Source organism: Oncorhynchus masou, chromosome 12, assembly GCF_036934945.1.
Source record: "Oncorhynchus masou masou isolate Uvic2021 chromosome 12, UVic_Omas_1.1, whole genome shotgun sequence".
Taxonomy (NCBI): Eukaryota; Metazoa; Chordata; class Actinopteri; order Salmoniformes; family Salmonidae; genus Oncorhynchus; species Oncorhynchus masou.
In genome coordinates, this window is record NC_088223.1 from 25,149,934 (window position 1) to 25,174,661 (window position 24,728).

The 24,728-nt window shown below is 45.0% G+C and overlaps 1 pseudogene; it reads left to right on the forward strand.

Moving 5' to 3' along the window:
• The first annotated feature begins 2,493 nt into the window (after positions 1 to 2,493).
• Positions 2,494 to 24,336, forward strand: LOC135549282 (RNA cytosine C(5)-methyltransferase NSUN2-like; annotated as a pseudogene).
• Positions 24,337 to 24,728: the final 392 nt, after the last annotated feature.

Here is a 24,728-nt window from a genome sequence, read left to right on the forward strand (position 1 = left end):
AAATAACTGGTCTGCCCAGCTCCATCGTCCAATCATAAAGAAGGATAAAGGATGGTTCTAACAAACAAAAACCTGCAGAAGAAACATAGCGGAACCTTGAAATAACATCCAACACAAAATTGAGTGATCAATGTTCAGCCTGAACCTACTTCTGAAGCCAAAAAGTTAAAGACAATCTGTAGGTAATTTTGTTATATAAAACTTAGTAAATAAGGCTACTAAGTACCAAGCTTCTAGGACAGAACAGACTTGGCTGCAACTTCAATTAGCACTGATGTGTGAAATGAGATGTGTGAAAACTCTTGAGTCCAAAATAAGCTCCTCAAGGACAATCCAGAGACACTATTTGCTGACTTTTACATAGACCATCCCCTGGCATGGCACAGTGCTATAAGAGCTCACTTCCTCTATGTCAAAAGAGAGGGTATTGGAAACAACCTCTGTCAATGTCTGGGACAGTAATGCTGCAGGGCATCCTCATGCAATTCCAATAGGACTCATACAGGATCAAAGAGAGAGCACAGCAGGAAAAGCTCTCTCTCTGTGACGACTCCCCCATCCTGAGTCAGTCTGATCACACCTCGTCAAACTGTCCTAAAGACGAGAATAGTCCTCCCCCCAGCACTGAACACACATAGGTCCCACAACTGAATGCTCCTCATCATTGAAAGGGATAAAATTCACAGAGCTGGAGAGAGACATGATGGAGCTCAGAGAGCTAGTCCACACAATATAGACAGAACAGACCCATGAAACAGACCAGCACAACAACACCCTCCCAACAAGACCTGGAGGGCTGAAGGTGGAGATGGACAGTTCTCTGACAGAGCTGGCTGCACTCCAGACTGAGGTGAGACAACTTAAAGAGGAGAGAGAGGAACACATGGCACAGCTCACAGCAGTGAAGGAGGAGAGAGAGAGAGACACATGGCACAGCTCACAGCAGTGAAGGAGGAGAGAGGGACACACATGGCACAGCTCACAGCAGTGAAGGAGGAGAGAGACACATGGCACAGCTAACAGCAGTGAAGGAGGAGAGAGAGACACACATGGCACAGCTCACAGCAGTGGAGGAGGAGGTGAGAAAGCTGAGGTGTGACAGAGGGCAGGACAATCCCCCAGAGGAGCCAACAGAACAGCCCACCTCAAACCCCGACGACAACCTCAACACCACAATGGGACAGACAACACAGGACCCACCAATCCAACAGACCCTACGACTCCTAACAGCCCCCCTGTCAGCTCCCCCGATAGCCCCCTGACAACCCCCACACATTCACCGAGGACACACAAAAGCCAGAAATGGTGTTCCTTATTGACTCAAATGGCAAATACATTCAAGAGAACTAAGTTTTGTCCCAAACACTAACCATGCCCTGGAGCTGTTGTCAGAGAACAGACTAGGGTCCCCCAGCCACATTATAATTCACACGGGCACAAACTACCTGAGGGCCCAACAGGAAAGGATGGGCACAGCACAAGGGCGTGATTGAAAAAGCTTCTTCCACTTTCCCCAACACACAAGTGCTTATCCCCACCCTGCTACCACGAAAAGACATTCACCTTGTCACCATACAGCGGGTGAATGCAAGCATTTCCCGGGAATGTGCCTCAAAACCTAATGTCTACCTGGCCCACCACTCCAACCTGGACTTGAAAAGCCTTTAAGAACAGGTCCACCTGTATAAGGCAGCAATCCCAACTTTTGCCAGGACCCTGAAGGACGTCACCCTCAACCACAGCCCCAGCACCTCACACAGGAGCAACAGAGCAACGGACACCCTGTCCAGACCAGCGAGACACCCTCCCAGACCTGCAAGACCCCTCCCGAAGGACCTGCACCGAGAGAACCCACACCAAGAGGACCTACACCCAGACCACAGCTTCACTAGCCACACCCCAACCAGCTGAGACCACCCCAAACAAACCCTGACCACCCCCCAGATCAGACCTACGCCCCCCCCCCTCCCCTGTCATTCTGCCCCTGAACAGGTAGTTAACCCACTGTTCCTAGGCCATCATTGAAAATAAGAATTTGTTCTTAACTGACTTGCCTGGTAAAATAAATTAATATTCCTTTGGCCTAAAGAGCAGGAGCCCAGACTTCATCAAAGAAACTGGAAATACAGACATTCTCATCCTACAAGAAACATGGTATAGAGGAGACAGACTCACTGGTTGCCCTCTAGGTTACTTTAACTTTTTTTTTTTTTTTTATTAAAAAAAAAAAAATTCACCTTTATTTAACCAGGTAGGCCAGTTGAGAACAAGTTCTCATTTACAACTGGGACCTGGCCAAGATAAAGCAATGCAGTGGGACAAAACAACAACATGTAAGCATGCATTTCCCATGCCAATAAAGCCCCTTGAATTGAACTTAATTAAAGGAGCCTGGATCCAAATAAATCAATAGATTGAACAATGTTATTCAATTTAAAACCCAATAGTGCATACTGTATATAACTCATTGGGCGGATTAGATTATTCTGAGCCATGGGGCACCGGACCCTGGCCTGTGACGTGCCGGACCCTGGCCTGTGACGCCCTTCTCGGATTGAACAGTATTCTGCGCTGCTCGGTCATGTTGCCAACAAGGAAGCTTCGTGTTCCATGCAGAAATATAAAACATTTATTTTCCATATGTTTTAATTTTCATAGTAGTTTTCATTCTGAAGGCAAATAACGCGTTTTTATCAAAGCAATCACCTACTCATTACTCCTCATGTCACTTTTGTTTGTTTTGAGACGATTTCGCCGTGGGCTTTGAACCGGGCACCTGGTTTACGCACCGGAGGCAGCCCGTTCCAAAACGAATGCAATCAACTTTCACCCTTTCAAATACGCCTACAGGGCGCCCGGGCGATATTAATCGAATCCCCACATTCTACAGACCTGACTTTGGGGTGTGTTCAAGAGAAACCATTAAATTGTGGTTAAAGATGTGAAATTTCAGTACTTTTAGATTAATTCAATTACACATGTTGGCAAAAGCGGGAGTTTTTGTTCTAAATGACAAGATCGTTTCCTATACTGGCGAAGAATAAGCCACTATCGGACATTCTTTGGAGAAAGGGGTGTCAGTGCACACAAAAAAAAACAAATTGTTGAGGGCATGGACATCAAGCAATTTTCACATATAATATGTCACTGTCTGTCTCCAGTTGGCTGAAATGTTGCACTGACATTTTTCTCTCTCTGGCGAATACATGGTCACCCATAAACTTCTGGCTGACAAACTGGGGTCCTGTCTCAAATGGGTCCGCGAGTAGTGTGGTTTCCGCTAAATAACACAGTCACAAAAATGTTTTCGTGAAAACATAAATGTGATTTTTTCATAATTTACGGTTAGGTATAAGGATAATATTGTGGTTAAGGTTAGGTTTAAAATCCGATTTTAATAAGATACATTGTATAAATAGGCGGGGTTTATGGCTGGGTTAACTCGTGACGACCGAGCAATGTGTGTTCCTCAGAGGCAGCGAGTGCAACACCATTCGCAGTTCAATCACGCTGTTAGTAAAATACGTTTTGACTACACCAATTTTCTGCTTTGTAGTTTAATATCCAGAGTGGTTTTGTGTTTCCGACACGGGGAAGAGAAGTCGACAGAGAAAGAAGCAGCATCACAATAGCAAGCGAAAGAGAGATGTAATTTCTCCCTCGCGAGCCAGCAACTTTAATTGGATTACTATCGCACATCTCATTGCTTATCATACTTAACTAATTTAGCTATTGTATTTTGGTCCCAGATGTCTTTGTGCTGTCTTGTCGACTCCTATGACCATTCATTGGCATGTCAATGAGCTAGTAGCCTAGTGGTTAGAGCGTTGGGCCAGTGACCAAAAGGTTGCTGGGATTGAATCGGTGACAAGGTAAACATCTGTCGTTCTGCCCCTGAACAAGGCAGTTCACCCACTGTTCCCCGGTAGCCCGTCATTGTAAATAAGAATTTGTTCTTAACTGACTTGCCTAGTTAAAAAAAAGAAGGGAGAACCACCATCTGCATCACTGGATACAAGATGTATGGAAGGGAATCTACTTAGCCAGACCTCTGCCATCAGGTCAGGGGTGTATTCACTATGAAGAAAATGGTATCAAACGGTGAGGAACCTATCTAAATTTGTCCAATAGAAACACTTGATTCTTTGCCAAACGTTTTCTGTTTTGCTACAGTGCACTAATAAAAGTGATATTTCTCAGCCTGTGTAATGAGAACAAAATTGAAGTTGATAGAGGTAGATGTTTGTATATAATAGTTAATACATCACCCACTCTTTCTTTAGCCTGTTCCAGGATCTGTTATTGTTCATGACAATGACCATGGGGGGGGGGGGGGGGGTTAGTGAGACAGCGTACACAGGTCTAGGACCAGGCTACTCGTACTCTACATCAGGATCCACAATTATGAAGACTGTTGTCCAAAACACCCTCTATTAAACCTCTAAAATGCATTGAAAGGAATGCGTTGTCCATCTGTAGCCATGCCAAGTAGGTCCTCATCTGTCGGAAAAACTAGTACTTCAAGGAGATCCAGGAGGTTGTGATCGATGGGCAGAAAATGTCCGACTTGCTAACTGGTTGAACCCGGTACGTGTATAACTACAACCAGTTGGCAAGTCAGACATTTTGGAGTTCCCTAGTTCCGACTAGCAAGTGAACGCGGCATTACAGCCGCTAACCCTGTTTGTGTTGGTACCCAGATGAGCTAGCGTGGCACACCAACATGAGCAGGAGGATTCTGGACATGTGTGCTGCTCCTGGATCCAAGACAGCCCACTTGATCGAGATGCTCCATTCTGATATGGACATACCCTTCCTTGGTGACGTGTGTCACGCACACATTGCAAAAATATGATCTAAAAAAAAACACATGATCCATTGGAGTGTCTGAACTGTTGTCCAATTATAAAAGGCCATAAGTTGCTGAATGTATCTTTTCTGAAAAGGAATAATACACTAACAACACATTGTAGTCCTGAACATCCCTCTCTTTCGCTCTACCTTCTGCTTTGCAGAGGGCTTTGTGATAGCCAATGACATGGACAACTAGCATTGCTACCTGCTGGTACACCAGGCTAAGAGACCGCCCCTGTATATCATGGTGGTGAACCACGATGCCTCCTGCATCCCCAGACTACAGATAGTCACAGAGGACGGACAGAAGGACACACTGTTCTATGACCGCAGCCTCTGTGATGTCGCCTGCTGGTCATGAAAGAGTTAACCTGCTTAGCTGAGAGAGAAGTAGGGGAGAAAGAAAGGCAGGGGGAGACAAAACATCTGGGGGTTTTGTGTTTGACTGTCAGAACTCTACATGATATCGAGATAGTCAGCTATATGGAGCTATATATACCTCATGGTTCTACCCTGTGATTGGTTGTTATACAGGGCAGGCTACTGCTTGTTTGTTTTTAGTAGGGGAAACTAGTGTGACTACAAGAATGAGACTGTGGGTAAAGTAACTCTCCCAGGTCAAATGCTGAGTCTGACTGGTCCCACAATGCCAAGGCCTGGACTCCATCACTCACACAAATTTACTGTTAATTTCGAATACTTTTTGTTTCTTCTGTTAGTCTACATTGCCAAAGCAAGTGAAATAGACCATGTTTAATAGGTTTACATTTGGGACTCCAGAGTGGTGCAGCGATCTAAGGCACTGCATCTCAGTGCAAGAGGCGTCATTACAGTTCCTGGTTAGAATCCAGGCTGTATCACATCCGGCCGTGGTTGGGAGTCCCATAGGGCAGCGCACAATTGGCCCAGCATTGTCTGGGTTTGGCCGGGGTAGGCCGTCATTGTAAATAAGAACTTGTTCTTAACCGACTTGCCTAGTTAAATAAAGGTACAATTAAAAAAACTGATTTTAATGGAGAGGGATGAGTAGAGACATAAGAGGGAGGTGGCTAAGCAGTCTGAAACCACGCTGTTGGAGTTCCTGTGTGGGAAGGCTGATTTTATTTTTATTTCACCTTTATTTAACCAGGTAGGCTAGTTGAGAACAAGTTCTCATTTGCAACTGCGACCTGGCCAAGATAGAGTGTAGCAATTCGACACATACAACAACACAGAGTTACACATGGAATAAACAAAACATACAGTCAATAATACAGTAGAACAAAAGAAAACAAAAAGTCTATATACAGTGAGTGCAAATGAGGTATATTAAGGAAATAAATAGGCCATGGTAGCGAAGTAATTACAATGTAACAATTAAACACTGGAATGGTAGATCGGCAGAAGATGAATGTGCAGGTAGAGATACTGGGGTGCAAAGGAACAAAATAAATAAATACCAGTATGGGGATGAGGTAGGTAGATAGCCTATCTGTAAACAGCCAAAGTACAGGTGCAGTGATCTGTAAACTGCTCTGACAGGTGTTGCTTAAAGCTAGTGAGGGAGATGTGAGTCTCCAGCTTCAGAGATTTTTGCAATTCGTTCCAGTCATGGGCAGCAGAGAACTGGAAGGAAAGACGACCAAAGGAGGAATTGGCTTTGGGGGCGACCAGTGAGATATACAGTGGTGCAAAAAAGTATTTAGTCAGCCACCAATTGTGCAAGTTCTCCCACTTAAAAAGATGAGAGAGGCCTGTAATTTTCATCATAGGTACACTTCAACTATGACAGACAAAATGAGGAAAATAATCCAGAAAATCACATTGTAGGATTTTTAATGAATTTATTTGCAAATTATGGTGGAAAATAAGTATTTGGTCACCTACAAACAAGCAAGATTTCTGGCTCTCACAGACTTGTAACTTCCTCTTTAAGAGGCTCCTCTGTCCTCCACTCGTTACCTGTATTAATGGCACCTGTTTGAACTTGTTATCAGTATAAAAGACACCTGTCCACAACCTCAAACAGTCACACTCCAAACTCCACTATGGCCAAGACCAAAGAGCTGTCAATGGACACCAGAAACAAAATTGTAGACCTGCACCAGGCTGGGAAGACTGAATCTGCAATAGGTAAGCAGCTTGGTTTGAAGAAATCAACTGTGGGAGCAATTATTAGGAAATGGAAGACATACAAGACCACTGATAATCTCCCTCGATCTGGGGCTCCACGCAAGATCTCACCCCGTGGGGTCAAAATGATCACAAGAACGGTGAGCAAAAATCCCAGAACCACACGGCGAATGACCTGCAGAGAGCTGGGACCAAAGTAACAAAGCCTACCATCAGTAACACACTACGCCGCCAGGGACGCAAATCCTGCAGTGCCAGACGTGTCCCCCTGCTTAAGCCAGTACATGTGCAGGCCCGTCTGAAGTTTGCTAGAGAGCATTTGGATGATCCAGAAGAAGATTGGGAGAATGTCATATGGTCAGATGAAACCAAAATATAACTTTTTGGTAAAAACTCGACTCGTCGTGTTTGGAGGACAAAGAATGCTGAGTTGCATCCAAAGAACACCATACCTACTGTGAAGCATGGGGGTGGAAACATCAGGCTTTGGGGCGGTTTTCTGCAAAGGGACCGGGACGACTGATCCGTGTAAAGGAAAGAATGAATGGGGCCATGTGTCATGAGATTTTGAGTGAAAATCTCCATCCATCAGCAAGGACATTGAAGATGAAACGTGGCTGGGTCGTTCAGCATGACAATGATCCCAAACACACCGCCCGGGCAACGAAGGAGTGGCTTCGTAAGAAGCATTTCAAGGTCCTGGAGTGGCCTGGCCAGTCTCCAGATCTCAACCCCATAGAAAATCTTTGGAGGGAGTTGAAAGTCCGTGTTGCCCAGCAACAGCCCCAAAATATCACTGCTCTAGAGGAGATCTGCATGGAGGAATGGGCCAAAATACCAGCAACAGTGTGTGAAAACCTTGTGAAGACTTACAGAAAATGTTTGAACCTCAGTCATTGCCAACAAAGGGTATATAACAAAGTATTGAGATAATTTTGTTATTGACCAAATACTTATTTTCCACCATAATTTGCAAATAAATTCATTAAAAATGTGATTTTTTTTTTCATTTTGTCTGTCATAGTTGAAGTGTACCTTTGATGAAAATTACAGGCCTCTCTCATCTGTTTAAGTGGGAGAACTTGCACAATTGGTGGCTGACTAAATACTTTTTTGCCCCACTGTACCTGCTGGCGCGAGTGCTATGAGTGGGTGCTGTATGGTGACCAGTGAGCTGAGATAAGGCAGGGCTTTACCAAGCAGAGACTTGTAGATAACCTGTAGCCAGTGGGTTTGGAGACGAGTATGAAGCGAGGGCCAACCAACGAGAGCGTACAGGTCGCAATGGTGTGTAGTGTATGGGGCTTTGGTGACAAAACGGGTGGCACTGTGATAGACTGCATCCAGTTTGTTATAGATGACATCACCGAAGTTGAGGATCGGTAGGATGGTCAGTTTTACGAGGGTATGTTTGGCAGCATGAGGGAAGGATGCTTTGTTGCGACATAGGAAGCCGATTCTAGATTTAATTTTGGATTGGAGATGCTTTATGTGACTCTGGAAGGAGAGTTTACAGTCTAACCAAACACCCAGGTATTTGTAGTTGTCCAAGAGCAGTTGGAGGCCACGGATGGAGAGTTGTATGGCATTGAAGCTTGTCTGGAGGTTAGTTAACACAGTGTCCAAGGAGGGGCCAGTAGTATACAGAATGGTGTCGTCTGCGTAGAGGTGGATCAGAGAATCACCAGCAGCAAGAACAACATCATTGATGTATACAGAAAAGAGAGTCGGCCCGAGAATTGAACCCTGTTGCACACCCATAGAGACTGTCAGAGGTCCAGACAACAGGCCCTCCGATTTGACACACTGAACTCTATCAGAGAAGTAGTTGGTAAACCAGGCGAGGCAATCATTAGAGAAACCAAGGCTGTCGAGTCTGCCAATTAGATTGTGTTGACTGACAGAGTCGAAAGCCTTGGCCAGGTCGATGAATACGGCTGCACAGTAATGTCTCTTATCGATGGCGGTTGTCACGTCGTTTAGAACCTTGAGCGTGGCTGAGGTGCACTCATGACCAGCTCTGAAACCAGATTGCATAGCGGAGAAGGTATGGTGGGATTCGAAATGGTCAGTAATCTGTTTGTTAACTTGGCTTTCGAAGACCTTAGAAAGACAGGGTAGGAAAGATATAGGTCTGAAGCAGTTTGGGTCTAGAGTGTCACCTCCTTTGAAGATGGAGATGACCGCGGCAGCTTTCCAATCTTTGGGAATTTCAGACAATACGAAAGAGAGGTTGAACAGGCTAGTAATAGGGGTTGCAACAATTTTGGCAGATCATTTTTTGAAAGAGAGGGTCCAGATTGTCTAGCCCGGTTGATTTGTAGGGTCCAGATTTTGCAGCTTTTTCAGAACATCGGCTACCTGGATTTGGGTAAAGGAGAAATGGTGGGGGCTTTGGCGGGTTGCTGTGGAGGGTGCCGGGCAGTTGACCGGGGTAGGGGTAGCCATGTGGAAAGCATGGCCAGCCGTAGAGAAATGCTTATTGAAATTCTCAACTGTAGTGGATTTATCGGTGGTGACAATGTTTCCTAGCCTTAGAGCAGTGGGCAGCTGGGAGGAGGTGCTCTTATTCTCCATGGACTTTACAGTGTCCCAGAACTTTTTTGAATTAGTACTACAGGATGCAAATTTCTGTTTGGAAAAGCTTGCCTTAGCTTTTCTAACTGCCTGTGTATATTTGTTCCTAACTTCCCTGAAAACTTGCATGTCACGGGGGCTATTCGATGCTAATGCAGAACACCACAGGATGTTTTTGTGCTGGTGAAGGGCAGACAGGTCTGACGTGAACCAAGGACTATATCTATTCCTAGTTCTACATTTTTTTGAGAGGGGCATGCTTATTTAAGATGGTGAGGAAGGCACTTTTAAAGAATAGCCAGGCATCATCTACTGACTGGATGAGGTCAATGTCATTCCAGGATACCCCGGCCAGGTCGATTAGAAAGGCCTGCCCGCAGAAGTGTTTCAGGGAGCGTTTGACAGTGACTCGGGGTGGTCGTTTGGTTGCAGACCCATTACGGATGCAGGCAATGAGGCAGTGATCGCTGAGTTCATTGATAATTTGTGTGAGATTGAGGGCATCAAGCTTAGTTTGTAGGATGGCCGGGGTGTTCAGCATGTCCCAGTTTAGGTCACCTAGTAGCACGAGCTCAGAAGATAGATGGGGGGCAATCAGTTTACATATAGTATCAAGGGCACAGCTGGGGGCAGAGGGAGGTCTATAGCAAGCGACAACAGTGAGAGACTTGTTTCTGGAAAGGTGAATTTTTAAAAGTAGAGGCTCATTGTTTGGGTACAGACAGCCTGCAGAGTTCTGTATTACTTTCTATCTTTGCAATAGATTGCAACACCACCCCCTTTGGCAGTTCTATCTTGGCAGAAAACGTTATAGTTAGCAATGGAGATTTCAGGGTTTTTCCTAAGCCAGGATTCAGACACGGCTAAGACATCTGGGTTGGCAGAGTGTGCTAAAGCAGTGAGTAAAACAAACTTAGGGAGTAGGCTTCTAATGTTAACATGCATGAAACCAAGGCTTTTACGTTTACAGAAGTCAACAAATGAGAGCACCTGGCGGGTGGGAGTGGAGCTAGGCACTGCAGGACCTGAATTAACCTCCACATCACCAGAGGAACAGAGGAGAAGTAGGATAAGGGTATGGCTAAACACTATACGAACTGGCCGTCTAGTACGTTCAGATCAAATCAAAATCAAATTTATTTATATAGCCCTTCATACATCAGCTGATATCTCAAAGTGCTGTACAGAAACCCATCCTAAAACCCCAAACAGCATGCAATGCAGGTGTAGAAGCACGGTGACTAGGAAAAACTCCCTAGAAAGGCCAAAACCTAGGAAGAAACCTAGAGAGGAACCAGGCTAAGTGGGGTGGCCAGAACAGAAAGTAAAAGGTACAGGTTTCTGGGCACGATAGCATATATTCAAGGCATAGTGTACAGACAAAGGTAAGGTAGGATGTGAGTATATTGGAGGTAAACCTAGGCATTGAGTAATGAAGAGAGAGATATAGTCTCTCGAGATGTTTAAACCAGGTGATGTCATCGCATATGTAGGAGGTGGAAGAACATGGTTGGTTAAGGCATATTGAGCATTGCTAGAGGCTCTACAGTGAAATAAGACAGTAATCACTAACCAGGACAGTAATGGACAAGGCATATTGATATTAGAGAGAGGCATGCATAGCCAAGTGAACATATGGGTCCAGTGAGTGGTTGGGCTGGCTGGGGACACGGTGATTAAGACAGTTAGCAGGCTAACAAGCTAACAGTTAGTAGGCCGGAGCTAAACAAGCTAGCAGCTAGTAGACCAGGGCAAGCTAACAGGTAGCAGACCGGGTTAGCAAGCAAGAAGTTAGCAGACCGGACAGGCAAGCTAGCAGTTAGTAGACCTGGTTAGCAAGCAAGCAGTTAGCATGGGCTAGCAGTTAGTAGACCAGGGCAAGCTAGCAGTTAGCAGACCGGGTTAGCAAGCAAGCAGTTAGCAGACCGGGCAGGCAAGCTAGCAGTTAGCAGACCTGGTTAGCAAGCAAGCAGTTAGCAAGGGCTAGCAGTTAGCAGACCAGGGCAAGCTAGCAGTTAGCAGACCGGGTTAGCAGACCGGGGCCCGGCAGTTTAGCAGTTAGCAGACTGGGTTAGCAAGCAAGCAGATAGCAGGGGCTAGAAAGTTAGCCTTTGGGGGGGGGGGGGGGGGCGTTGCGATGGGGGTAAGTCTGTTTTTACCTCTTCGTGCGGTGACGTCGATAGACCAGTCGTGGAATTAGTAGGGTTCCAAGTAGCTCTAGGTAGCTAGCAGGCCAATATTGTAGCCCAGGAGTATGCTTCGGTAGTAGCACAGGAGCCCTGGCCGGGCTAGCTTCAAGCTACATTGGTGCTTGCTCTGGGATGGAAGCTGAAGGTTCGCTGATGACCGCTGGCAATGGTTTGCTGACTGATACCTGGTAGTTAGCTGGCTAGCTTCAGTTGAGGGATTCCAGATCCGAAGTAAATATAAATATTTTAGGGGGGAAAAAAAGCAGATCCATGCCACATTGGGTGAGGCGGGTTGCAGGAGAGTATTTAGATGGTGAGGTTTAGCAAAATATTTGAAAGGATATGCGACGAAAAATATGTAAAACGATATATACAAGGGACAGGACAAGGACGTCTGACTGCTACGCCATCTTGGATCAAGATGTGTCATTGGGGGTTTGCTTTCCTGGATTGTGCATCTCTACTGGGTTTGTCTCTGTCCAAACATCATTTTTAAGTGTGTTCCTATTTTCTTCATTCCCTAAAGTCAAGTAGTAAGTGTATCTCCAGTGGCGAGGGCACCACGAGGAAGAACATTTATGTGTGGAAGAAATAGACCACCAGCAACAGCCTGCGTCTCCATGGGTGAGGAGAGAGCTTGTGTGTGTGTCTTAACCTTTATTATTATTTTTTTCACCTTTATTTAACCAGGTAGACAAGTTGAGAACAAGTTCTCATTTACAACTGCAACCTGGCCAAGATAAAGCAAAGCAGTGCGACACAAACATCAACACAGAGTTACACATGGAATAAACAAGCATACAGTCAATAACACAATAAAAAAAAATTAAGTCTATATACAGTGTGTGCAAATGACGTGAGGAGGTAAGGCAATAAATAGGCCATAGTAGCAAAGTTATTCACAATTTAGCAAATTAACACTGGAGTGATAGATGTGCAGAAGATAAATGTGCAAGTAGAGATACTGGGGTGCAAAGGAGCAAAATAAATAAATAACAGTATGGGGATGAGGTAGTTGGATGGGCTATTTACAGATGAATATGTACAGCTGCAGCGATCGGTTAGCTGCTCAGATAGCTGATGTTGAAAGTTTTTTTAGGGAATTATAACTCCAGCTTCAGCGATTTTTGCAATTCATTCCAGTCACTGGCAGCAGAGAACTGGAAGGAAAGGTGGCCAAAGAGGTGTTGGCTTTGGGGATGACCAGTGAAGTATACCTGCTGGAGCGCATGCTACGGGTGGGTGTTGTTATTGTGACCAGAGAGCAGAGCTTTACCTAGCATAGACTTATAGATGACCTGGAGCCAGTGGGTCTGGCGACGAATATGTAGTGAGGGCCAGCCGACTAGAGCATACAGGCCGCAGTGGTGGGGGTTATAAGGGGCTTTGGTAACAAAATGGCTGGCACTGTGATAGACTGCATCCAGTTTGCTGAGTAGAGTATTGGAAGCTATTTTGTAGATGACATCGCCGAAGTTGAGGATCGGTATAATAGTCCATTTTACTAGGGTAAGTTTGGCAGGGGAGTGATGGAGGCTTTGTTGCGAAATAGAAAGGCGATTTTAGATTTGATTTTGGATTGTGTGTGTCTCCAAATCCGTATAGCAGTGCATGGTGTGGAGCAGTGAGCTGTAGGAGGGAGGATGATCTACTCTACCTGTTCACTCAACACTGTAGAGGACGAAGCTGTCATAGCAACAGTACTGGAGAAGAGTAACACACACACACACATGCATGCACAAATCCAGTGTCTCAGACACACCCACACCGGTGATAACTGCCTCATCTCCTTTGTCTCTCTCCAGGTGCGTTAGAGTTGGCAGATGCGTCCGCTGATCTCCCAGGGTTAAAGTGGATGTCTGGAGTCACCAAATGGAAGGTATAAAACTGTTGGACCACATGAGCTCCACCTCATGCCTAACAGTCACTGCTAGCAGCTACTAGAGGTACTTGATAGGCATGAGAGTCAAGCCACTACAATATTCATGATATTCCACAAACTTGTCAGTTTATTGATGACAGATTGAGACAGGAGAAAGTGCAATCTAGAACTATCTCCTCCTCCCCATCTACAACTACCTCTCACACATACTTATTCTCTCTTCATTCTCTTTCTTTCCTAGTTGATGACTAAGGAGGGTCAGTTGTATAAGGACTGGTCAGAGGTGCCAGCCGACCACCACACACAGATCAGACCCACCATGTTCCCTCCCCCCTGGAGAAGGGGCGGCAGGGTAGCCTAGTGGTTAGAGCGTTGGACTAGGTTGCAAGTTCAAATCCCCGAGCTGATAAGGTACAAATCTGTCGTTCTGCCCCTGAACAGGCAGTTAACCCACTGTTCCTAGGCTGTCATTGAAAATAAGAATTTGTTCTTAACTGACTTGTCTGGTTAAATAAAGGTAAAATAAATAAACATGCGAACTCGTACACACCCACCGGCTCCACTTTATTTGGCTAGAATATGCCTAAAATGTCAACTTTCATGACAATCATGTACATTGTATTTGATAAACCTGTGCACATTCACCTTTCCACACAGCTGTATACATATCTGATCGTAATCTGAGATAAATAATCAAATCTAGGCAGACTATCAAATCAAAAAAGGTTTGCTGGTTTGTGTTTTGATTTCTACCAGCAGAGGGTGGTCTTGGCCCATATTAATCTCTTAATACATACATACGTACACACACACACACACACACACACACACACACACACACACACACACACACACACACACACACACACACACACACACACACACACACACACACACACACACACACACACACACACACACACACACACACACACACACACACACACACAGTATCTATGTGTATTCAGTATGAGGATCCTGCCCCATCACCAGAACACTGGAGGCTTCTTTGTAGCTGTCCAGGTCAAGAAAGCCCCCATGCCCTGGTGCAGAACAATCCCTAAGGTACACACCCACGTACTTGCATGGGAACATACACAGAAATGCTCACAGTCCACACATGGACACGCACACTTCACACACACATGGACACGCACACTTCACACACACACATGGACACGCACACTTCACACACACATGGACACGCACACTTCACACACACATATGGACACGCACGCTCCTCACACACATGGACACGCACGCTTCACACACATATGTTTTCTTGTTAACACAGGCACATCTCAGATAGAACGCAACACTGTCCGGTACCTCATACAGAAGAGGGAAGTTGCCACAAAAGTGAACTTTGATTATTTTCTCCAGTTGAGGAAGGAGCTGACATCCAGCTCAGTGCCCCAGCCAGAGGACTCTCCAGTGGACACCCCCCTCCTTGAGAGTCCCCTGGAAGATGGAGACAGAGGAGAGGAGGCAGGAGAGGACTCGCCCAAAGAGCTAGTCGATCAGACCAAGGAACCCAACGTGTGTGGGTGAGATGAGGGAGGGAGAGTGTGTGCAGGGTGGGAAATTAACTTTTTGGTCCACCAGCCACTGGCAGGTAGATAAGAAAATGTACCAACCACAGATTTCTTACCAGCCAAACTACTTTTCCCGCCATAATCACTCCAAAAATCACCAAAACGAATGAGCATGCATTCTAATGTTTCTAAAACAAAAGTATTACTAGTAAGAAGTAATGGGGTATATTGCTTCATTTTATGTCATTGTTTTGACCTGCGTCTTAACCATTGCATCTTAAAATAAATAATTTAAATACTATAGTAAGAACAGAAACAGTCCTACAGCTGAACATCAGAATCAACAAAGTGCCTGCCATGCCACAAATTCTGAGTGATACAGCTTATTTATGATGTTTTACAAAGAGTACATATGTTCCAAAGTAGAAATGTCGAAGCACACAAATACATATAGGAGAACAATTACAATGTTTGAGTGTTTTAATGACAAGAAATGACAAAAAGTTAATGAGTTAAATTTTTGGGGAGTGATACATACTCAATCAAGCACAATCAATACGTGATACAAATGTTCAGCTTCCCCTTTAAGGGACAGGGCGTTACCGTGGTAATTTGGCAGGTGTTAATTTCCAACAGTGTGTATCTTCTGACTGCTCCCTGCTCCAGGCCTCCCAATAAAAAAATGAAGACTTCAGCATGATTTTAAAGAAGACCCCTTTGTCTTCCTAACTGAAGACGACCCTGTCTTCCCACCTATAGAGTGAGTATTTGGTCTCTGACGGATTGCAACCTATGTAAGCAGCTGCTTATTTGTCACATACACATGGTTAGCAGATGTTAATGCGAGTGTAGTGAAATGCTTGTCCTTCCAGTTCCGACAATGCAGTAATAACCAACAAGTAATCTAACTAACAATTCCAAAACTACTGTCTTATACACACAAGTGTAAGGGGATAAAGAATATGTACATAAAGATATATGAATGAGTGATGGTACAGAGCAGCATAGGCAAGATACAGTAGATGGTATCGAGTACAGTATATACATATGAGATGAGTATGTTAACAAAGTGGCATAGTTAAAGTGGCTAGTGATACATGTATTACATAAAGATGCAGTAGATGATATAGAGTACAGTATATACGTATACATATGAGATGAATAATGTAGGGTATGTAAACATGATATTAGGTAGCATTGTTTAAAGTGGCTAGTGATATATTTTACATCATTTCCCATCCATTCCCATTATTAAAGTGGCTGGAGTTGAGTCAGTGTGTTGGCAGCAGCCACTCAATGTTAGTGGTGGCTGTTTAACAGCCTGATGGCCTTGAGATAGAAGCTGTTTTTCAGTCTCTCGGTCCCAGCTTTGATGCACCTGTACTGACCTCGCCTTCTGGATGATAGCAGGGTCAACAGGCAGTGGCTCGGGTGGGTGTTGTCCTTGATGATCTTTATGGCCTTCCTGTAACATCGGGTGGTGTAGGTGTCCTGGAGGGCAGGTAGTTTGCCCCCGGTGATGCGTTGTGCAGACCTCACTACCCTCTGGAGAGCCTTACGGTTGTGGGCGGAGCAGTTGCCGTACCAGGCGGTGATACAGCCCACCAGGATGCTCTCGATTGTGCATCTGTAGAAGTTTGTGAGTGCTTTTGGTGACAAGCCAAATTTCTTCAGCCTCCTGAGGTTGAAGAGGCGCTGCTGCGCCTTCTTCACGATGCTGTCTGTGTGGGTGGACCAATTCAGGTTGTCTGTGATGTGTATGCCGAGGAACTTAAAACTTACTACCCTCTCCACTGCTGTTCCATCGATGTGGATAGGGGGGTGTTCCCTCTGCTGTTTCCTGAAGTCCACAATCATCTCCTTAGTTTTGTTGATGTTGAGTGTGAGGTTATTTTCCTGACACCACACTCCGAGGGCCCTCACCTCCTCCCTGTAGACCGTCTCGTCGTTGTTGGTAATCAAGCCTACCACTGTTGTGTCGTCCACAAACTTGATGATTGAGTTGGAGGCGTGCGTGGACACGCAGTCGTGGGTGAACAGGGAGTACAGGAGAGGGCTCAGAACGCACCCTTGTGGGGCCCCAGTGTTGAGGATCAGCGGGGTGGAGATGTTGTTGCCTACCCTCACCACCTGGGGGCGGCCCGTCAGGAAGTTCAGTACCCAGTTGCACAGGGCGGGGTCGAGACCCAGGGTCTCGAGCTTGATGACGAGCTTGGAGGGTACTATGATGTTAAATGCCTAGCTGTAGTCGATGAACAGCATTCTCACATAGGTATTCCTCTTGTCCAGATGGGTTAAGGCAATGTGCAGTGTGGTTGAGATTGCATCGTCTGTGGACCTATTTGGGCGGTGAGCAAATTGGAGTGGGTCTAGGGTGTCAGGTAGGGTGGAGGTGATATGGTCCTTGACTAGTCTCTCAAAGCACTTCATGATGACGGAAGTGAGTGCTACGGGGCGGTAGTCGTTTAGCTCAGTTACCTTAGCTTCCTTGGGAACAGGAACAATGGTGGCCCTCTTGAAGCATGTGGGAACAGCAGACTGGGATAGGGATTGATTGAATATGTCCGTAAACACACCAGCCAGCTGGTGTGCGCATGCTCTGAGGGCGAGGCTGGGGATGCCGTCTGGGCCTGCAGCCTTGCGAGGGTTAACACGTTTAAATGTTTTACTCACCTCGGCTGCAGTGAAGGAGAGTCCGCATGTTTTCGTTGCAGGCTGTGTCACTGGCACTGTATTGTCCTCAAAGTGGGCAAAAAAGTTATTTAGTCTGCCTGGGAGCAAGACATCCTGGTCTGTGACGGGGCTGGTTTTCTTTTTGTAATCCGTGATTGACTGTAGACCCTGCCACATACCTCTTCTGTCTGAGCCGTTGAATTGAGATTCTACTTTGTCTCTATACTGACGCTTAGCTTGTTTGAATGCCTTGCGGAGGGAATAGAAGCACTGTTTGTATTCGGTCATGTTTCCGGTCACCTTGCCCTGATTCGCGCTTTCAGTTTCACGCGAATGCTGCCATCAATCAACGGTTTCTGGTTTGGGAATGTTTTAATCGTTACTATGGGAACGACATCTTCAACGCACGTTCTAATGAACTCGCACACCGAATCAGCGTATTCGTCAATGTTGTTGTCTGACGCAATACGAAACATATCCCAGTCCACGTGATGGAAGCAGTCTTGGAGTGTGGAATCAGATTGGTCGGACCAGCGTTGGACAGACCTCAGCGTGGGAGCTTCTTGTTTTAGTTTCTGTCTGTAGGCAGGGATCAACAAAATGGAGTCGTGGTCAGCTTTTCCGAAAGGAGGGCGGGGCAGGGCCTTATATGTGTCGCGGAAGTTAGAATAGCAATGATCCAAGGTTTTGCCAGCCCTGGTTGCGCAATCGATATGCTGATACAATTTAGGGAGTCTTGTTTTCAGATTAGCCTTGTTAAAATCCCCAGCTACAATGAATGCAGCCTCAGGATATATGGATTCCAGTTTGCAAAGAGTCAAATAAAGTTTGTTCAGAGCCATCGATGTGTCTGCTTGGGGGGGAATATATACAGCTGTGATTATAATCGAAGAGAATTCTCTTGGTAGATAATGCGGTCAACATTTGATTGTGAGGAATTCTAAATCAGGTGAACTGAAGGATTTGAGTTCCTGTATGTTTTTGTGATCACACCACGTCTCGTTAGCCATAAGGCATACGCCCCCGCCCCTCTTCTTACCAGAAAGATATTTGTTTCTGTCGGCGCGATGCGTGGAGAAACCAGCTGGCTGCACCGACTCCGATAGCGTCTCTCCAGTGAGCCATGTTTCCGTGAAGCAAAGAACGTTACAGTCTCTGATGTCCCTCTGGAATGCTACCCTTGCTCGGATTTCATCAACCTTGTTGTCAAGAGACTGGACATTGGCGAGAAGTATACTAGGTAGTGGTGCACGATGTGCCCGTCTCCGGAGTCTGACCAGAAGACCGCCTCGTTTCCCTCTTTTACGAAGTTGTTTTTTTGGGTCGCCGGCTGGGATCCATTCCGTTGTCCTGGGTGAAAGGCAGAACACAGGATCCGCTTCGCGAAAGTCATATTCTTGGTCGTACTGATGGTGAGTTGACGCTGCTCTTATATTCAGTAGTTCTTCTCGACTGTATGTAATGAAACCTAAGAAGACCTGGGGTACTAATATAGGAAATAACACGTAAAAAAACAAAAAACTGCATAGTTTCCTAGGAACGTGAAGCGAGGCGGCCATCTCTGTCGGCGCCGGAAGTACTATTACCTTTACACGGTAATGTACACTGAACAAAAAAAGATACATTTAAAAGGTTTTTCAGTTTTACAGTTCATATAGGGAATCAGTCAATTTAAATACATTTATTAGGCCCTAATCTATGGTTTCACATGACGGGCAATACAGATATGAATCTGTTGGTCACAGATACACACCCCTACTTTTATTTTTTAAATTAAGTTATCAGACAACCAGTCAGTATCTGGTGTGACCATTTTGCCTCATGCAGCGACACATCTCCTTCGCATCGAGTTGATCAGGCTGTTGATTGTGGCCTGTGGAATGTTGTCCTACTCTTCTTCAATGACTGTGCAATGTTGCTGGATATTGGCGGGAACTGGAACACACTGTCGTACACGTCGATCCAGAACATCCCAAACATGCTCAATGGGTGACCTGTCTGGTATGCAGGCCATGGAAGAACTGGGACATTTTTCAGCTTCCAGGCATTGTGTACAGATCCTTGTGAAATGGGATCATGCTAAAACATGAGGTGATGGCGGCGGATGAATGGCAATGGGCCTCAGGATCTCGTCATAGGATCTCGTCACAGTATCTCTGTGCATTCAAATTGCCATCAATAAAATACAATTATGTTTGTTGTCTGCAGCTTATGCCTACACATACCATAACCCCATCACCACCATGGGGCACTGTTCACAACATTGACATCAGCAAACCACTCGCCCACACAACGCCATACACGCTGTCTGCCATCTGCCCTGTACAGTCGAAACCGGGATTCATCTGTGATTGAATGAAGAGCACACTTCTCCAGCATGCCATCGGTTACGATGCCGTACTGTAGTCAGGTCAAGACCCTGGTGAAGAAGACGAGCACACAGATTAACTTCCCTGAGACGGTTTCCCACAGACCCACAGATTCATTAGCTGTCTGGGTGGCTGGTTTCAGACGATCCCACAGGTGAAGAAGCAGGATGTGGAGGTCCTGGGCTGGCGTGGTTACACGTGGTCTGCGGTTGTGAGGTCGGTTGGACATACTGCCAAATTCTCTAAAATGTCGTTGGTAGAGAAATTAACATTCCATTCTCTGGCAACCGCTCTGGTGGACATTCCTACAGTCAGCATGCCAATTGCAAGCTCCCACAACATTTGAGACATCTTGTGGCGTTGTGACAAAATTGCACATTTTAGTGGCCTTTTATTATCCCCAACACAAGGCAAACCTGTGTAATGATCATGCTGATCATCACCCAACTACATCATCCCCATTGTTTTTGTTTTTTTGCTCTTTTGCACCACAGTATTTCTACTTGCACATCATCATCTGCACATCTATCACTCCAGTGTTAATGCTGAATTGTAATTATTTCGCCTCTATGCCTTATTTATTTCCTTACCTCCCTAATCTTACTGCAATTGCACACACTGTACATATACTTTTCTATTGTGTTATTGACTGTGCGTTTGTTTATCCCATGTGTCACTCTGTGTTGTTGTTTTTGTCACACTGCTTTGCTTTATCTTGGCCAGGTTGCAGTTGTAAATGAGAACTTGTTCTCAATTGGCCTACCTGGTAAAATAAAGAAAATAAAAATGATCATGCTGTTTAATCAGCTTCTTGTGATGCCACACCTGCCAGGGAATAGATTTTCTTGGCAAAAGAGATGCTCACTAACAAGGTTATAAACAAATTTGTGCACAAAATTTGAGCGAAATAAGTTTTTTGCGTGTGGAAAATGTCTGGGGTCTTTTATTTCAACTCATGAAACATGGGACCAACACTTTACATGTTGCGTTTTATATTTTTGTTCAGTGTGCAGGTTTTGATTGATAACTTAATCTATCCCATAATGTGTGTGTTACTGGTCCTTCTATGACCTGTCTTCAGACCTCCCTAAAACCCTTCTCATCCCAAATCCCCCTAATACACTCAGCACCTGCGCAGGTGGATGTGTGTGTGTGCCTCCAAGCAGTCAGATAACCACTCCCTTTTTGTAAGTTTGGACACACCTACTCATTCCAGGGTTTTTTGTTATTTTAACTATTTTCTACATTGTAGAATAATAGTCAAAACAAACTATGAAATAACACACGGAATCATGTAGTAACACAAGAAGTGTTCAGATGAGACTGTGAATCAGGCCTTCATGGTCGAATTGCACCAATAAGAAGAAGATACTTGCTTGGACCAAGAAACACGAGTGGTGGACATTAGACTGGTGGAAATCTGTCCTTTGGTCTGATGAGTCCAAATTTGAGGTTTTTGGTTCCAACCGCCATGTCTTTGTGAGACGCAGAGTAGGTGAACGGATGATCTCCGCATGTGTGATTCCCACCGTAAAGCATTGAGGAGATGCTGTGGGAGTGCTTTGCTGGTGACACTCAGTTATTTATTTAGAATGCAAGGCACACTTAATCAGCATGGCTACCACAACATTCTGCTGGACCTATCATTTGTTTTTCAACAGAACAATGACCCAAACACACCTCCAGGCTGTGTAAGGGCTATTTGACCAAGGAGAGTGAAGGAGTGCTGCATCAGATGACCTGGCCTCCACAATTACCTGACCTCAATCCAATTGAGATGGTTTGGGATGTGTGAAGGAAAAGCATCCAACAAGTGCTCAGCATATTTGGGAACTGCTTCAAGACTGTTGGAAAGCATTCCAGGTGAACCTGGTTGAGAGAATGCCAAGAGTGTGCAAAGCTGTCATCAAGGCAAAGGGTGGCTACTTTGAAGAATATAATGAACACTACCGTTTAAAAGTTTGGGGTCACTTAGAAATGTCCTTGTATTTGAAAGAAAAACACTTTTTTTGTTCAATTAAATAACATAAAATTGATCAGAAAAACAGTGTAGACATTGTTAATGTTGTAAACTACTATTGTAGCTGGAAACGGCAGATTTTTTTATGGAATATCTACATAGGTGTACAGAGGCCCATTATCAGCAACCATCACTCCTGTGTTCCAATGGCACGTTGTGTTAGCTAATCCAAGTTTTTAATTTTACAAGGCTAATTGATCGTTAGAAAACCATTTTGCAATTATGTTAGCACAGCTGAAAACTGTTGTGCTGATTTAAAGAAGCAATAAAACTGACCTTCTTTAGACTAGTTGAATATCTGGAGCATCGGTATTTATGGGTTTGAAAATGGCCAGAAACAAAGAACTTTCTTCTGAAACTTGTCAGTCTATTCTTGTTCTGAGAAAGGAAGGCTATCTACATGATTCCATATGTTATGTCATAGTTTTGATGTCTTCACTATTGTTCTACAATGTAGAAAATAGTAAAAAATAAAGAACACTTGAATAAGTAGGTGTCCAAACTTTTGATTGGTACTGTATATATATGTACATGCATATACACTGATTGTACAAAACATTAAGAACACCTGCTCTTTCCATGACACAGACTGACCAGGTGAATCCAAGTGAAAGCTATGCTCTTATTGATGACATATGTTATCCACTTCAATCAGTGTAGATGAAGGGGAGATGGTTTAAATAATTATTTTTAAGCCTTGAGACAATTGAGACATGGATTGTGTATGTGTGCCATTCAGAGTGGCAAGACATAAGATTTGAGTGCCTTTGAACAGGTTATGGTAGTAGGTGCAAAGCACGCCGGTTTCAGTGTGTCAAGAACTGCAACGCTGCTGGGTTTCCTGTGTGTATCAAGAATGGTCCACCACCCAAGGGACATCCAGCCAACTTGACACAACTGTGGGAAGCATTGGAGTCAACATGGGCCAGCATCCCTGTGGAACGCTTTCGACAACTTGTAGAGTCCATGTCCAAACAAATTGAGGCTGTTGAGGGCAAAAAGGGGTGCACCTGAATATCAGGAAGGTATGCACAAATAAAACATTTTGTTCAGTTTTTACATGCATGCAGAATACTCAACACGGTTCTGGCTCAATGATGTGTGACAAAATATTGTAAGAAGCAATGGCTTATTTGAAATCCAAACTATTATTCAAAACATTGAAATCAGAAGCAATCGGTAAATATGTTGCTGAAACGGATGTTATTCTCAAGCACTGTAATTTCATTATTTTGTGTGTTTTGCAGGTGATCAATACAGAGGTGTATGTGTGGTCTCTCAACAGCGACAAGGAGGAGTTTGGCTGTGCCTGCAGACTTGCCCAGGAGGTAGGTACACGTGTATTAATATTCTAGACTTTCAGATAACATGGAAAATGCACACGCGCACATACGGCAGTACACATGAGTACACGCACTCATTCATCTCTCCCTCCTCATCCCTCTCTCCTCCAGGGTATCTATACTCTGTTCCCCTACATCCGCTCCAGGATGATCACAATCAGTGTTGAGGACATCAAGATTCTACTGACTCAGGAGAACCCGTACCTCAACAAACTGGAGGATGATGCTCACCAACAGGCCAAGAAGATTGGTACAGTCGTGCTTTTTGTTTTTCCTTCAAAGCCGTCTATGTTCTGTACTGTGTGGCTGTAGGGTGGGGGCTTTGTGTGTGTTCATGCAGTGTTTCTGTTTCTACAGAAATGGGCAGCATTGTTCTAAAGTATCGGCCTGATAGTAGGTAAGTATCCATTTTGTCTCTGTCCATGTATTATTTACTGTTATCAGAGAATTCACCCTCTTTCTCTCTCCAACCCACTCCTCAGTAACCCTGATTGTCCACAGTGTCCTATAGAGCTGTGTGGCTGGAGAGGCAAGACCTCCATCAGAGCTTTCGTACCTCTACCTCCGCATGCTGGGGGTCGAGGTATTCCGGAAACAAACAGGGACCGGGACCCAGGGAGAAGAGGAGGAGGTGGAGACGGAGAACGGGAACAAAAATGGCAGCATAAAAGAGGAGTTGAAGGTAGAGGTGACGAGCACCTGACAGGGGAGGGGAGATATTTACCAGCACCTGAGGGGAGGAGTAGAAAGAAATTTTATCTCATTAGTCTTAACAAGTTTCCCTCTCTTTGTCTCCACCATATTGCTTTCAACCTTCTGTTTTTATATCAGTGGAGATGGAGGTGAGGCGTTGAACCTCTTTAGACTATTGCGACACAGGGAGTAAGGGAAAGGGAGGAGGAGGTGCTGTATGAGCTGGAGCTATGCTGGCCAGACTCGGGCTAGACCAAATGTGAGGGAGAAGAGATGAGTTGGGTAGCTCAGTAGAACTTCTAATCCACTGCCATAGCAGAAAGGCCACCCCTTGACCGAGCACCTGGTCTTCCATGCTCCCCCAGACTTGGTACACTCCAGGGGTCGAGGCTTTAGTAACTTATGTTAGTTTCTACTGCTGATTTGTTTTAACAGGGAACTCCACTGGCAAACAACTTTTTAAAATTATTATTATTGTGCA